Consider the following 12492-nt stretch of genomic DNA (forward strand, 5'->3'; position numbering starts at 1 on the left):
CGCGCTCCTTTGGATGTCGGATTTCGGCTTTTTGGACTCACTCTCTGACTCTCTTACACTTCCCGGCTTTGGACTGGAAGAGCCGCACGAGGGCCAGGCAGCAGCTCGCACTGGGGCTCCTGCTGTGGCTGCTGCTGTGGCCGGACTGGATTAAATTGGCCGCCGGGAGACAGCAGCGGGAGGAGGAAAAGGGAGCGAAGAGGAGGTGGCGGGTGGCAGCGGCAGCGGCGGCAGCAAAAGAGGAGAGAGAGGAGGGAGGCATTGGTGGCGGCACAGCTGCTGCTGCTGCTGTGTCGGTGGCTGGGGAGCAAACATGACCAGGTAATTCCCCGCAGCTGACCCTTCCCGTTCTACCCCCCCCCCCCCCAGTCTACCCTTCTTTCTTGTTACTTCTGCTTTTCACCCGCCAGCCTGCTTCAGGCTTCTGTCCGCTGCCCAGGCAGCCTCTGCTCGCACCTCCCAAGCGGTGCAAGATGCATGTGTGTGAAGGGCGCCTGGCACTCCGGCACGGGCACGGGAGAGCGCACAGTTGTCTCTGCTTGGCCAGATGCTCCTTTGGACGCTGCTGCTGCTTCTTCCTTAGCTGTAAATAGCTTTAGGAAAATAAGAGTGAAATATGTGTGTGTGTGTGTGTGTGTGTGTAAGAGACAGACAGACAGAGATTGAGAGAGAGATTGAGATTGTGTGGAGGTATGGGTATGGGTGCATGCCCCTCACCCTATGCTTCAGGGTGGGGAGTTGGAGTATTTGGGATCATAGAGGGGGTAAAATAATCACTCTCCCCCTCCCCATTCTGCAACCCTGTGTTTAAAAAAAGTCAATGGTGATTATGTTTGAAGGAGGGCTGGTTATTGTGAGGGGGCGATTCTTTCTTTTCTCTGAACTAGTGGGGAGAAGGAGAAATAGCAGGAATCAAAGTCAAAGCGGCTGCCATGGAGGAGGGGAGGGGGTTGTTGTGGAGACCTTGCCACACTGGAATCAAAGATCGTAGTCCTCTTACGGGAATTGGTTGTATACACATACACACAAACATACACACACAGGAGTCCACACAGTCATTATCATGGCTATACATCAGAGGTGCAAAATGAATGTCTAGGAGTCTGACTTATTGTAAAAAAAAAAAAAAAAAAAAAAAAAAAAAGTGAAAAAAAAAAAACCTCACCAAATCAGCAAAATCCCACGCTTTCCTGGGGGAGGGGGATATTATATCATTTATATATGTATAGCAAACTTGCTTTATCTCCCTTTAAGTTGCCTTTATTTTTTTATGAACATTAAAGGCAAATCCTTTTGCCTTACCTTTTTTAAATTTTCCTTGAAAAAGAGGTGTGTTCCTTGTTTTCATCTATCAAGTTTCCTATAATTCCAAATATAAATGATCTCTAAAACTAGAGACTATCAAGTCATCACTTTTTTTCCCCCTTTCTTTCTCATCATACCTCCTAGTACAGGAATTTCTAAATCGCTTGACTGTTTCTTTTAACATTGTTGTGATTTTTTTGCCCTTCTAGTTTCTTTTGGGCATGGCAGATTCCATTGTTGCCTAACAGGGCACATAAGGTATTTCCCTTTCCTTATCTTTCCTGTTAAAAGTTTTGTTTTGTTTTGTTTTCTAATGTGCCCAGAAGTCTCATTGACTTAACACAGAACTGAGCAAGGTTAAATCCTTTTTGGGAATTCTTTCAATTCCCTTCCAGTTTGTGACAGGACTTTTGCCATAGATTTGCGTTGTGAACTTAAAGAGTTAAATCTCTTTAAGTTTTTTCTTTATCTATCACCCCTGTAGTGCCTTAGTGCTTGTGTGGAAAGTTGTGGCAGTACACTGATACTTCTGACCTTGTTGTTTTGTCTCCAATTCATTGTGTACACACCCATCACACAACTTGAGTGAAACCAGGTGACTCTAGGACTTTAAAACACCTAGTCTTTAGACAGAATACTAGTCTGAAGAAAAGATTGGTTCCTAGTGATAAATAATATATATTTTCGCAGATATATTATCATGTAAGTTGCAGATAGACCCTGTTTTACTAACTTAAGAGCAATGGTCTCAGTGTTGAATGGGGGGATTGTTTTTCACAGAACATATTCTAAATTAACAAGAGCAATTGAAATCCTTCATACCTTTCTCTTCCTCTAATAATTATATACTGTACTTTGCTTCTCAATAGCGCTAACACTATGACATTTCTTGAATTCACCCCCTAAGATCAGCTATTACTGTATTTTCTAGGTGTGAAATTGACAAGCTGGTCAGTTTCATAAAGCTGTCAAATTGTGTCCAGTAAAAAATTGCTAAAAGCTGTAAATGTGCCGGCATGAAATTTTTCTTTTGTGAAGGAGAAAAAGCAAGGGGGTGGCAGATTGAGGGGTGTTATTAATTGGAGACTTTTTCGAGGAGTAAGCCTTCTAATTTTAGTTTTATCACTGAGCTGATGTGGAAAAAGAAATGTATGTTTCTTTCGCCCAAGAAGTGGCATCCTGTTTATATCTATGGACATTAAATGTTGGAAACATCAACTAAGTAAAAGACAGCTCTTCTTAAGAAGCTCTAAGATATTCCTGGTGGTGTGTGTTTCCTATTCTAAACTGCCAGGAATGGCACTTCAAGAGGAAAAGAGTACATAACTCTTAATGCTTCAGATTGGGGTTTGCTATTTAAAATGTGTTTTTGCTTTTTGCAGTTAGCATATTACTTTTTAATGACATGAAGAGGTTTATGAATAAAAGCCATTTGACTCTTACATAATCCAAATATCAGTTGTGCCTGTGCCATAACTAAATGTGAAATAGTGAAATACTTGGCACTTAATTGAATATGAAAAGCCACCTTGAGGGGGAAAACTGCATAAAGTGTTAAATACAGTTAGTGAATGAAATTTGGTTCCAAGGTTGCTATCCATTTAAAGTCTGGAATATGTCAGGAACCAGAACTGAGAGTAGGGATCCCCCTTCATCTGCTGTTATGTTTGCTGAACCACTAGGGGCCTGTATAACTGTTCTTATACAGTAGACACCATTCCATGGCATATGCAAACTCTCATTAGAACATTTTTAAAATTCAGCTAGGCATTAAAAAAAGTTATTTACCTTCTTGTTACTGTTATAAATCTTAACTTTGATGAAAGTGATGGCCAGGTTGTTCAGTGGTTGTATATTAGGAAAAATTAACTACACTAATGGTGGGGGGGATGGAGTATGGAAAGGGATGGCTTCTTTTTGGTAAGAGAGTGTGTGTGTGTGTGTGTGTGTGTGCAGAAATTCATATAGGAGTTCATTTCCTCGGGATATAACACCTTTAAGCAAATGGGAAAGAATGTAATGCATACTTTCTTGATTAGGTTGATAATAATGCCTTTTGCTATAATTCAAGTATAAGTGAAAACAAAATGACTTTAAAGAAGATTCAGACATAGATGGATGATGTACTTGAACTAGCTTTGGAAGTACTGTGTAAGTTTGCAAGTACGGAGAATTTGAGGCTATGACTGAAGTTTAGTCAGCACTTATGGGACCCAGAGGGAAGATATACCATGCATTTTTGAGTGTCAGTTTCACAAATTTAAAATCAACCAACCATGGCGATCTTGATAGACGCTAGGCAATTAGGTCAAGTATACTTACAGTGTTCCTTTGTTGATTTTCAGTTTTTCAAACTGACAAGACAGGCCATTTGTAAAAGAGTGCAGTTCAGGAATTTACATATTGGATTTCCTTCTAAATGAACCTGATTTATCAAGCTATTGGATAATTCTATTTTAGAAGGGATCCTAAGGATAAATCAAAAATCACTAAGGTTGTACAGATGGAAAGTATAGTTTCAGGACATATCTCCATTGAGTTCTGTGACTGAAAACAATCTGACTTTTGTCATAGCACCTAGTTCTGAGTGGTCAGAGTTTAAATGTGCTCTCTCTTATTTTGGAGGGCATCTTATACATTAACCATTTTCTTTAACATAGAAAATCTGTGATTTTTAAATGAAACATATTTAGAAAACATTGCGGTTTTGAAAACTCTAAGTGTCCTTCATTCTTTGGCACCTGTTTAAGTTCTGTGGATTTTGAAGAACCAAAGAAATGATGAATGTTTATAGCTTCTGTGAAAGTCTATTTAACCACCAAAAATATGTCTTCGAGACTTGTATTAGAAAAACACCCTGATGCAAAGAAATATGGAATAATAAACTGAAAGAAAAGAATTTTCTGAATTTTGTGATATTTTTAAGAGTCCTTTGTTTTTTGGACAGACATTTTAGGAAGAAGAAAGGGTTGCTTTTTTTTTCTTTCTTTACTGGGTATACAACAAATCTCTCATTTGCTTATGCAGTTTACTTTATATAGTTAATTCTAACAGTGGTTTGTTTGGAAAAGGCTTTTGAAGAATCACTTTATTAGATGCAATACAGAGGCCTGGAGCAAAATTGGTATTTACAAATATTTCTTCATATATTGTCCATGATTGACCAGGTTGGAATAAAGTTACTTTTCTCTGGGATCTGCTTGATTTAAGGATCTTCTACAACATATTGCCTGAGAAAATCTGATGATGTAGGAAAATATTGCTGGGAAGTGCTTTGCTTGAAAAATTCCATCCTCCAAAGAGTCATTTGTTTAAGCTTCTGTAAATTTCTCACACCAGGGTACATCTCACCCAGGACAAGTTCATTGGGAAATGTGTTTTCCTAACACATAATCTCATTTACTTCTAAATAGTGATAGCTTTGAAAGCACAATGTCTGCTTTGCGTTTGATTTTAGCAATTAAAATATGCAAATTTTACTCTTGTAGATTTTAGCACAGTATTAATTTATAGAGTGGGTCAAATAATCAAAATATTAAAAAGTTTTCTTTTTAATTAAATTTTGTCTCATTTTTCTGCAATTGACATCTTTAATTCTCTTTTTGCCTGGTTCATTCTTATCACAAATATAATCACACACATTAGCTATTTCCCTTGGGTTGAAGAAAAAGAAACTCCGAGATATTAAATAGCAGATATATTAAGGCTCCAGCAGTTAGTGGGATTTAAATATTAGCACCCCAAAAGAATGGTGCTAGACTGTTCAAATGACAAACTAGAATAGTTAGAACAAAGCATCTTTCATAACAACAGACAATTCACATTGTTTCTTATTGAATAATTGCCATTTACTATATAGCTTGTTATTTGTATGTATGTATAATACAAAAATGATTTCAAATATTCTCTGGTCTCAACATTTTATATAGAAAATACCATTTTAATTTCCTTTGCTTTCATAAGATAGATAGTATATCTCAAATGGCTGCCACTGTCCAGGGTATAATATTTCTTGTCAATATCATTGAAATACTATCCACATTGCTTAATTCCTCCTCCCACCCACTCTGAAATGCTTGAATTTTTTTTTCTGTTTTATGAAGTTAAAAAAAAAGAAATTGGGAGTGATCAGCTTGCTGACATTTAGGACCAGAAGAATGCCAATTAATAGGACCAAATGGTTACTACTCATTCATACTACACCTTTAGAACCTTATGGCCTGGAATGAACACAAAAGGAAATCTTTTTTGATTCACAACTGTTTTGCCAAAATGATTTTCCTGTATTCTAGTTTTTTAAAGACCACTTAGCAACACACTCAAAAGGATGGCAGTTGGGAAATCCAAATTGGATAACTCCTTCCCTGACCTGTTAGATCAAGTAGGTAGACAGACCTAAATGAGAAAATAGTGGGGCTTGTCCCACAAATGGAGCAAGTGATGTTTTCCTTTGCAAACGTCTGCTGTTTAGCTTTGGATTTCAGTCACCCCATTTGGCGCCATCCCATTTTGTGGGCTTCAGTCTGAAGCTAGGCTTTCTCTGTTAGTTGTTTGAATTCATTGACTGGAAATACACCTTACATTCTGCTTTTTCTTTGACATTCTGATTACAGTGTCAGAAGCTTTGTGACCTTTGTAATACAGTTGTTTACCGAGTTTGAACACAGTAACTTGCCTATTTCATAAGATTGATTGAATTTAGAAATTCCTTATTGTCTTTTTTAACTTCCCTGGAGCTATATTCTTTAATGTTGAATTAGTTTAACAAAATTGAGATTTGTGCATTGCATTCAGGAAATAACACTTGTATTTTTATTCTTGGAAATTTATAGAAAGGAATTTTTAAATATGTGAAATGACAAATATATTCATTGATCTACCAGTTTGAAGTCCATATGATCCTACATGACCTTTTAAGGTTTGGGAAAATTGGCATGTATTAATAGATTGGTTTAACACTAATAAATATATAGTCTATTGCCGCTAACCTAACGATTTGCAAATATATGGAATCGTTTTATTTCCCTTATCCTCCATTTTGTATCCATCTTTTCATTTGAGTGAACTGCCATAGACCCTCTACACTTAAGTCTTACCATCTTCAGGAAACTTTCCTCTCCTTACTCTAGCCTTTGGCTAATCCTTCAGTGTACATAGATCAGGCCTCTTGAATCAACTCTTGAAAATTAATTATGGTTTGTACACATTTACATTGATTCCATGTTTATCTTTTTTTCTTTCTCAAATTAAATTTTAAAAAGCTTCCCAAGAATGGGGGACCATGCCTCTTCTTAAATATATACTTGCCTGGCCCTAGTATCAGTTTTCTGATTGGACTACTAGAAAATGAAAGCATATTTGTTATGGACTTTTTACCTCCATATACGCTGCTTTTGTCCTATTAAAAGACCAATTAAGATCAGTTTTTATGTTTACCTATTTAGATATATTTGTTTAAATGTAGAAATTACTGTAGTTTGGATGGTTTGTTCAGTGTTTTCCTCTGCTTAACAATGTGATCATCATATAGCATTGCTTTTTAAAAGTATGTATTTAAAATATAGATTGCAGCTGGTTTTACATGGAATGTGAAAATTGATTATTTTCTGGGAAAAAAAAACAGAAGCTCTTTAGAATGTTGATTATATTTAATTCTGACCTATAATTTGATGAAAAGTTTTTTAAAAAGCAGTCAAGTAAAACCAAGAACTAAAAGTAGAACTTTTGAGGGGTTTGGGGGAAAGGAAGGGTGGGAATCATACTGTATCTTAGAAAGCTGCTTAGCACGTTGTCCAATGCAGCTGTCCTTCTCTGAAAGATTAGGTTTCAAAAGCAATGATGGATGTTGGATGCCTGGAGCCAGTTGTGAGATTTGCTCTGAGGTCAACAGTACTGATGGAGGATAGGAATTTACTGCCTTCTGTCTCTATGTAAGATCAACCAGTATAATTTCAAAGGGGAAAAAATGAGACTGGACACATAGAGTGCTGATATAATATTCCAACTTAGGTCTAAAACATTTGTTTTAGATGTTTAAAATAAACCCCCCTCCCTTACCTCAAATAAATTAGTATGTATATTAGTTGTTCCTTTTTGAATATATATATATATATATATACATACATATATCTTAGTTTATAAGCAAACTTTTTGAAAAATATTTAAATATTAAAATTTTAAAGACTTATCTGAGGAATGAGGTCTATAAATTCATATTGCTATGGGGAGGCAATCGAAAAGTATTTATTGACTACCTTATGCATTCCTTACATTGTATTAAGGACTAGAGATACGTGGAAAAGATAAAAAAAAATAAGTCCCTATCCTCACACAGATTACATTTTAACTGGGAGGGCAACATATTAATGTATACACAAAAAGCATACAAAGCAGATATATGATGACCTTGGAGAGGAAAGGACTAATACCTGATAAATCCAGAAGTTAGTGCCTGATTTGCATCCTGAAGAAATCCAGGAACTCCAGGGAGTGGAAGTGACAAGATAGAATATTCCCTGTTTGGGGGAGGGCCATACAAAGGTATGGAGATGAAAGAGTGTTATTTGTGAAAAATAGCAGGTAATCCAGTGTAGCTGGACTTCAGAGCAATGAATAAGAAGGCTGGGAAGATGAGGCCAATTTGTGAAGAACTTTATATATTAGGAATTAAGAGAAAATTGTATTTGATCATAGGGTTACTAGGTAATGTAGTGGATAGAATAACAGGTTTGAAGTCAGGAAGTTCTATCTTCCTGGGTTCAAACTTGGCTTTGTGACCCTGGACAAGTCAATGTTTGCTTCTGCTTTCTCATCTCTTTTCTCATCTGTAAAATGACCTGGGGAAAGAAAGGGCAGACTACTCCAATATCTTTGTCATGAAAACTCCAAATGGGGTTGTGAAGAGTCAGATGACAAAACAACAACAAATATTGGATCATAGAGGTAATAGGGACACTGGAGTTTCTTGAATAGAGAGCTGATAGAGTCAGACCTGTAGTTTTGGAAAATCCCTCTGAGAATTTTGAGGAGGATGAACCAGAGAGGGGAAGAGACTTGAAACAAGAGTGACCAATGCTGAGGCTACTGCAGTAGTTCAAGGGAAAGGTACTGAGGACCTGAACTAGTACGGTAGCTTAATATAAGGAGGGAGAAGGGTATTTAAGTGAACGATATCAGAGTTAGAGAAGGCAAGATTTCAGAAATGATTGTATATATGAAGTAAGGAAGAGTGAGAAGCTGAAGATAATAATACTGTTGCAATAGATCTTTTATTTTTAGTGAATCTTTCTAAAATATTTGACCAAATGGAAGAAAATAAGTAATAGACCTTTGGGATAGCCCTAAAATATTAAATCTACTTGCCACCCAAATTGACACTTTAATTATTTCTTGACTCAGGCTAGAAAGGATTAAGTTATAGCTTGGGGGGGAAATCATAGAAGAAGCTCCCATAAATTACACCTCATATATGTAAATGACTTTTTTAATGCCATCTTTGACCTACTCTATCTTTGGGAACATCTGGTGATATATGAATGCATTGTATGTACTTTAAGTGTCCAATATCTGGAATTCTCTGACAACTCTAAAGAAAAAGTAATAGGTAAAGATCCAAACCTCCTAAATTTTCTTAGAATTTGCAAACAAATACTTAAAAATGTATTTCCCCCTTGGAACAATTCAATAAATTATACCTGCTGATATGGAACTTTGAATCTAATTCTGGTACTGTGTTTCTGACTGAGGGTTAGAGCTGAAAGTGGCTTCCTAAGAGGATCTGGGCCAGCCTCCTGCCTTCAGGTCAGGCAGAAGAATAACTAAACCACCCAGAACAAACAGTTTCCTAATTTCTTCTTAAACATCTCAAGGGATGAAGATTCCAAAGTCTAGCTCTGTACTCTAGATATACCAGCTTGCTATGCAGCAAATTTTATTGACAGTTTCAGGTCACAGTCAAACATCTTTATAGATGAAACAGAAGCCAGAGCCCAGAAGGGCACAGTGCCTCGGAAAAACTCAAATACTTTACAGTGGTCTCCATTCAGAGACTTTACAGTAGATTACAGCATAACGCTAAAAGGAGAAGTAGGACCACAAGTTAACAAATCCAAGCCAACAAGTATTTATCTAGGTGCTACAGTAGATAGAGCTTGGGACCCTGAGTCAAAAAACCTGATTTATATACTTACTAGCTGTATGACCCTGAACAGGTCACTTCATCTCTATTTACCTCAGTTTCCTCAACTATAAAAAAGAGACCATAATAGTAATAGTGCCTTATCGCACAGGGTTGTTGTGAGGATCAAATGAAATAATATTTTTGAAGTGTTTAGCATGTAGTAAGAGCTTAATAAATGCTTATTCCTGTTCCTATCCTTCCCCACACACACAATATTTCAGGCATTGTATTAAGTGCTGAAAAAAGGGGGGACCCTAGCTAATGCTCTTAGGGAACTCACATTGCAGTGCAGGTGGACAAGATACAGACAACTCTGTACAAATAAAATACACATAGGTTGGGATATAATGACAGAGGAAAGAGTACCCGAAGGGGTAAGATAAAGTTTTAAGGAGACAAGAAATATAGGAAGGGGCTGTCATTACAAGGACCTTAAAAGCCAAAGGGAAGATTTTTAATTTTTGGTACCTCGGGAGCCAGTGGGGTTTTATGAATCAGGAAAGGTCTTGGCAGACTTTTTTATATAAAGGCATTTGGACTTTTAGAGCTGGAAGGAAAGACTTTCAAAGATCTGTTTGCCATCTAAATGGAGAGTGAAATGGAGTGGGAAGAGACTTGAGTTAGGAATAGCAACCAAGAATTAGAGTTGGGGTGGTACTCCATTCTAATCCAAAGGTTCACTTGCCCTTCCGAATCAGGTGCAAAGGTCAGAGGTATTAAAGAGAATAGTTAAATGTCCATTTTTTGAAGTTCCCAGTATTTATATATTTACTTGAAACTGTAGAATAGAAAATCAGGAAACTGGCCCAGATGAGCCCTAATTTTTCTTCCAGCTCTAAAAGTCCATCATATCTTTCTTTACCAAGAACTTGAGTTGTACTGTCACCATGAGAGTGGAAGTTGTTAAATGCAAATGCCTTTATATAGAAAAAGTCTGAAATCTCAAGTGGACTGTTTCACAACTGCCCAACAGGTAAGGAATCAGAAGCATTTTGATAAAGAGAAATACATATCCAGCAGGGACATCTGAAGAGCAGCGGTCCATCAAAGCAATGGAATTATGCCAAGTGACTGATATGCATTCTATTTGTTGGCAGCCTGCCTAAATAATTTTAGCTAGAAAACTTGCATCAATTAAAGCAAGACATTTCAAATACTACATGTTTTCTACTTACCAATTAATTTCATTATCAATAACAGATGGGTAATTTGATTTTTTTTACATTTTAACCTATTTTATGAGTATAACTTTTCTCAAGTGATCATATGCATCAGTGGTCTACTTCTGATTAATCACAGTTTTACAAATAGCAAAATACATGTAGCTAGGTTTGTTTGATGACTTGGAAAATTATTTTGTACTTGACACAAGGAACCCTGAAGATTTTCATCAGAGATAGCAGCATAATATAATGTCAATTCAGGACATTTTTATGGCATTTGTACCTTAAATTTAGGCTTATTTCTATTAGTATTTCTAAGATATCTCTCCACACACATACTACATGCTTCTCTATGGTTATAAAACACAGTGCCTGCTTTCTTATATCATTCTGTTGTTCATAGACTGGAAACTCCTAGTCTTGTGAGGCAGAATAATCTAGTGGAAAGAGTACTGGTTTTGAAATTAAAAGGAGTGAGTTTGAGTTCATGGTCTCTCTCCAATAATTGTAACCTTAGGCATATGTATTAATTTCTCTATCCCTCAGTTTCTTAACAAATAAAATGAGAACTTTGATCTCTAAGGCCCCTTCTTGTTCTAAAGTGTATAATTTGAGAAATTTATCAACTCGTGCGCCTGTGACAAACTCCTTAGCAACAAACCTCATCTATAGAAATTTGAAATGTTCTTTCTCGACGTTATTTTTATAATTAGCTTTCAAAATGCTCTTGGGTAGGACTCCTTATGAACTAATCAGTTAATAACTGTTTAAATTTTTTTACCCAAATCCAGTTTTTACATGTGAAACTGTTGACTACAGTTACTTGAATTATTATATGATGGAATGGTCATAGACTTTTTTTTAAAAAAAGAAAAAAGTACTAAAGAGTGTAGCTATCTAAGATGGATGTTGGTTCTTTTTAAGTTTGTAACTTAGATTCCATTTCCCATTAGGTTATAGTATCAAATTGTTTTAAATGTTCAAAATGAATCTGATTTTTCCTTCTGTGAATTCTTTTTTTGTTTTTTAAGTGTTTCACATGGCTGCTATTGGTGAGATCAGCATATATGGAACAATTAGAGTGTATTATATTAATAACAATGAAGAAGAGGATACTTTCTCTGAGAAGTCTCTAAGTCACTGGGATGGTGATGTAAACCTTGAAGATTACATAGGATAATTAGAGGTTTATCAGTTTATGGAATTTCAGAGTGAGAAGGGACCTTAGAGGTCCTTCAGTCCAAGGGTTTGTAACATTTTGTTCATTTGCTTCATGGATCCTTTTTGACATTCTGGTGAAGCCCATGGACTAGTTCTAAGAACAGTGTTTTTAAAGCATTTAAAAAATAGATGGGATTACAAAGGGATGTAAAAATTATATTGAAATAGTTATCAAAAAGTATTTTTAAAAAATTCAGGCTAACACTCCAAACCACACTCCGCTTTAAGACCTGGAAAGATGAAATGAATTGCCTAAGACCACACAGCTACTTGGAAGTTGAAGTGATCATTAGAATTCAAGCCTGCTGGCTCTCAAGCAAGCACTTGGTTATTCAATAATGCCTTCCACCTACCCTTTTTCCTACTTATTAGGCTGATTTCAACTTGGCTGAAGAAAAAACTTAAGTAACCTTGGTGCATCTTTTCATGTGCTCAGAAATGTCAAATCTGTCCATGGTAGGCTTTCCTAGTTGTGGTTGTTTGATCGCTGACCTGAAAGGCTTGTGTAACAATAATTCATTTGTTTTAGTTTTAAGAGGGCTCTTTAAGGCTTAACAAAATCCTTAGATGTTATATATCATCTTATCTAGTGTTATTCATACGGACCCCTTAACTGAGACTACT

General features: G+C 36.4%; 1 protein-coding gene across 1 annotated transcript in view; it reads left to right on the forward strand.

Annotated features, from left to right (window-relative positions):
* The first annotated feature begins 249 nt into the window (after positions 1-249).
* PTPRD (protein tyrosine phosphatase receptor type D) overlaps positions 250-12492 on the forward strand; it is a 610060-nt gene continuing 597817 nt past the window's right edge. The window contains exon 1 of the mRNA XM_044656609.1: positions 250-321. The gene's annotated coding sequence lies outside the window, so the exon portion shown is untranslated. The remainder of the gene's footprint in view (positions 322-12492) is intronic.

Source organism: Gracilinanus agilis, chromosome 1 (assembly GCF_016433145.1).
Source record: "Gracilinanus agilis isolate LMUSP501 chromosome 1, AgileGrace, whole genome shotgun sequence".
In the NCBI taxonomy this organism is placed as follows: Eukaryota; Metazoa; Chordata; class Mammalia; order Didelphimorphia; family Didelphidae; genus Gracilinanus; species Gracilinanus agilis.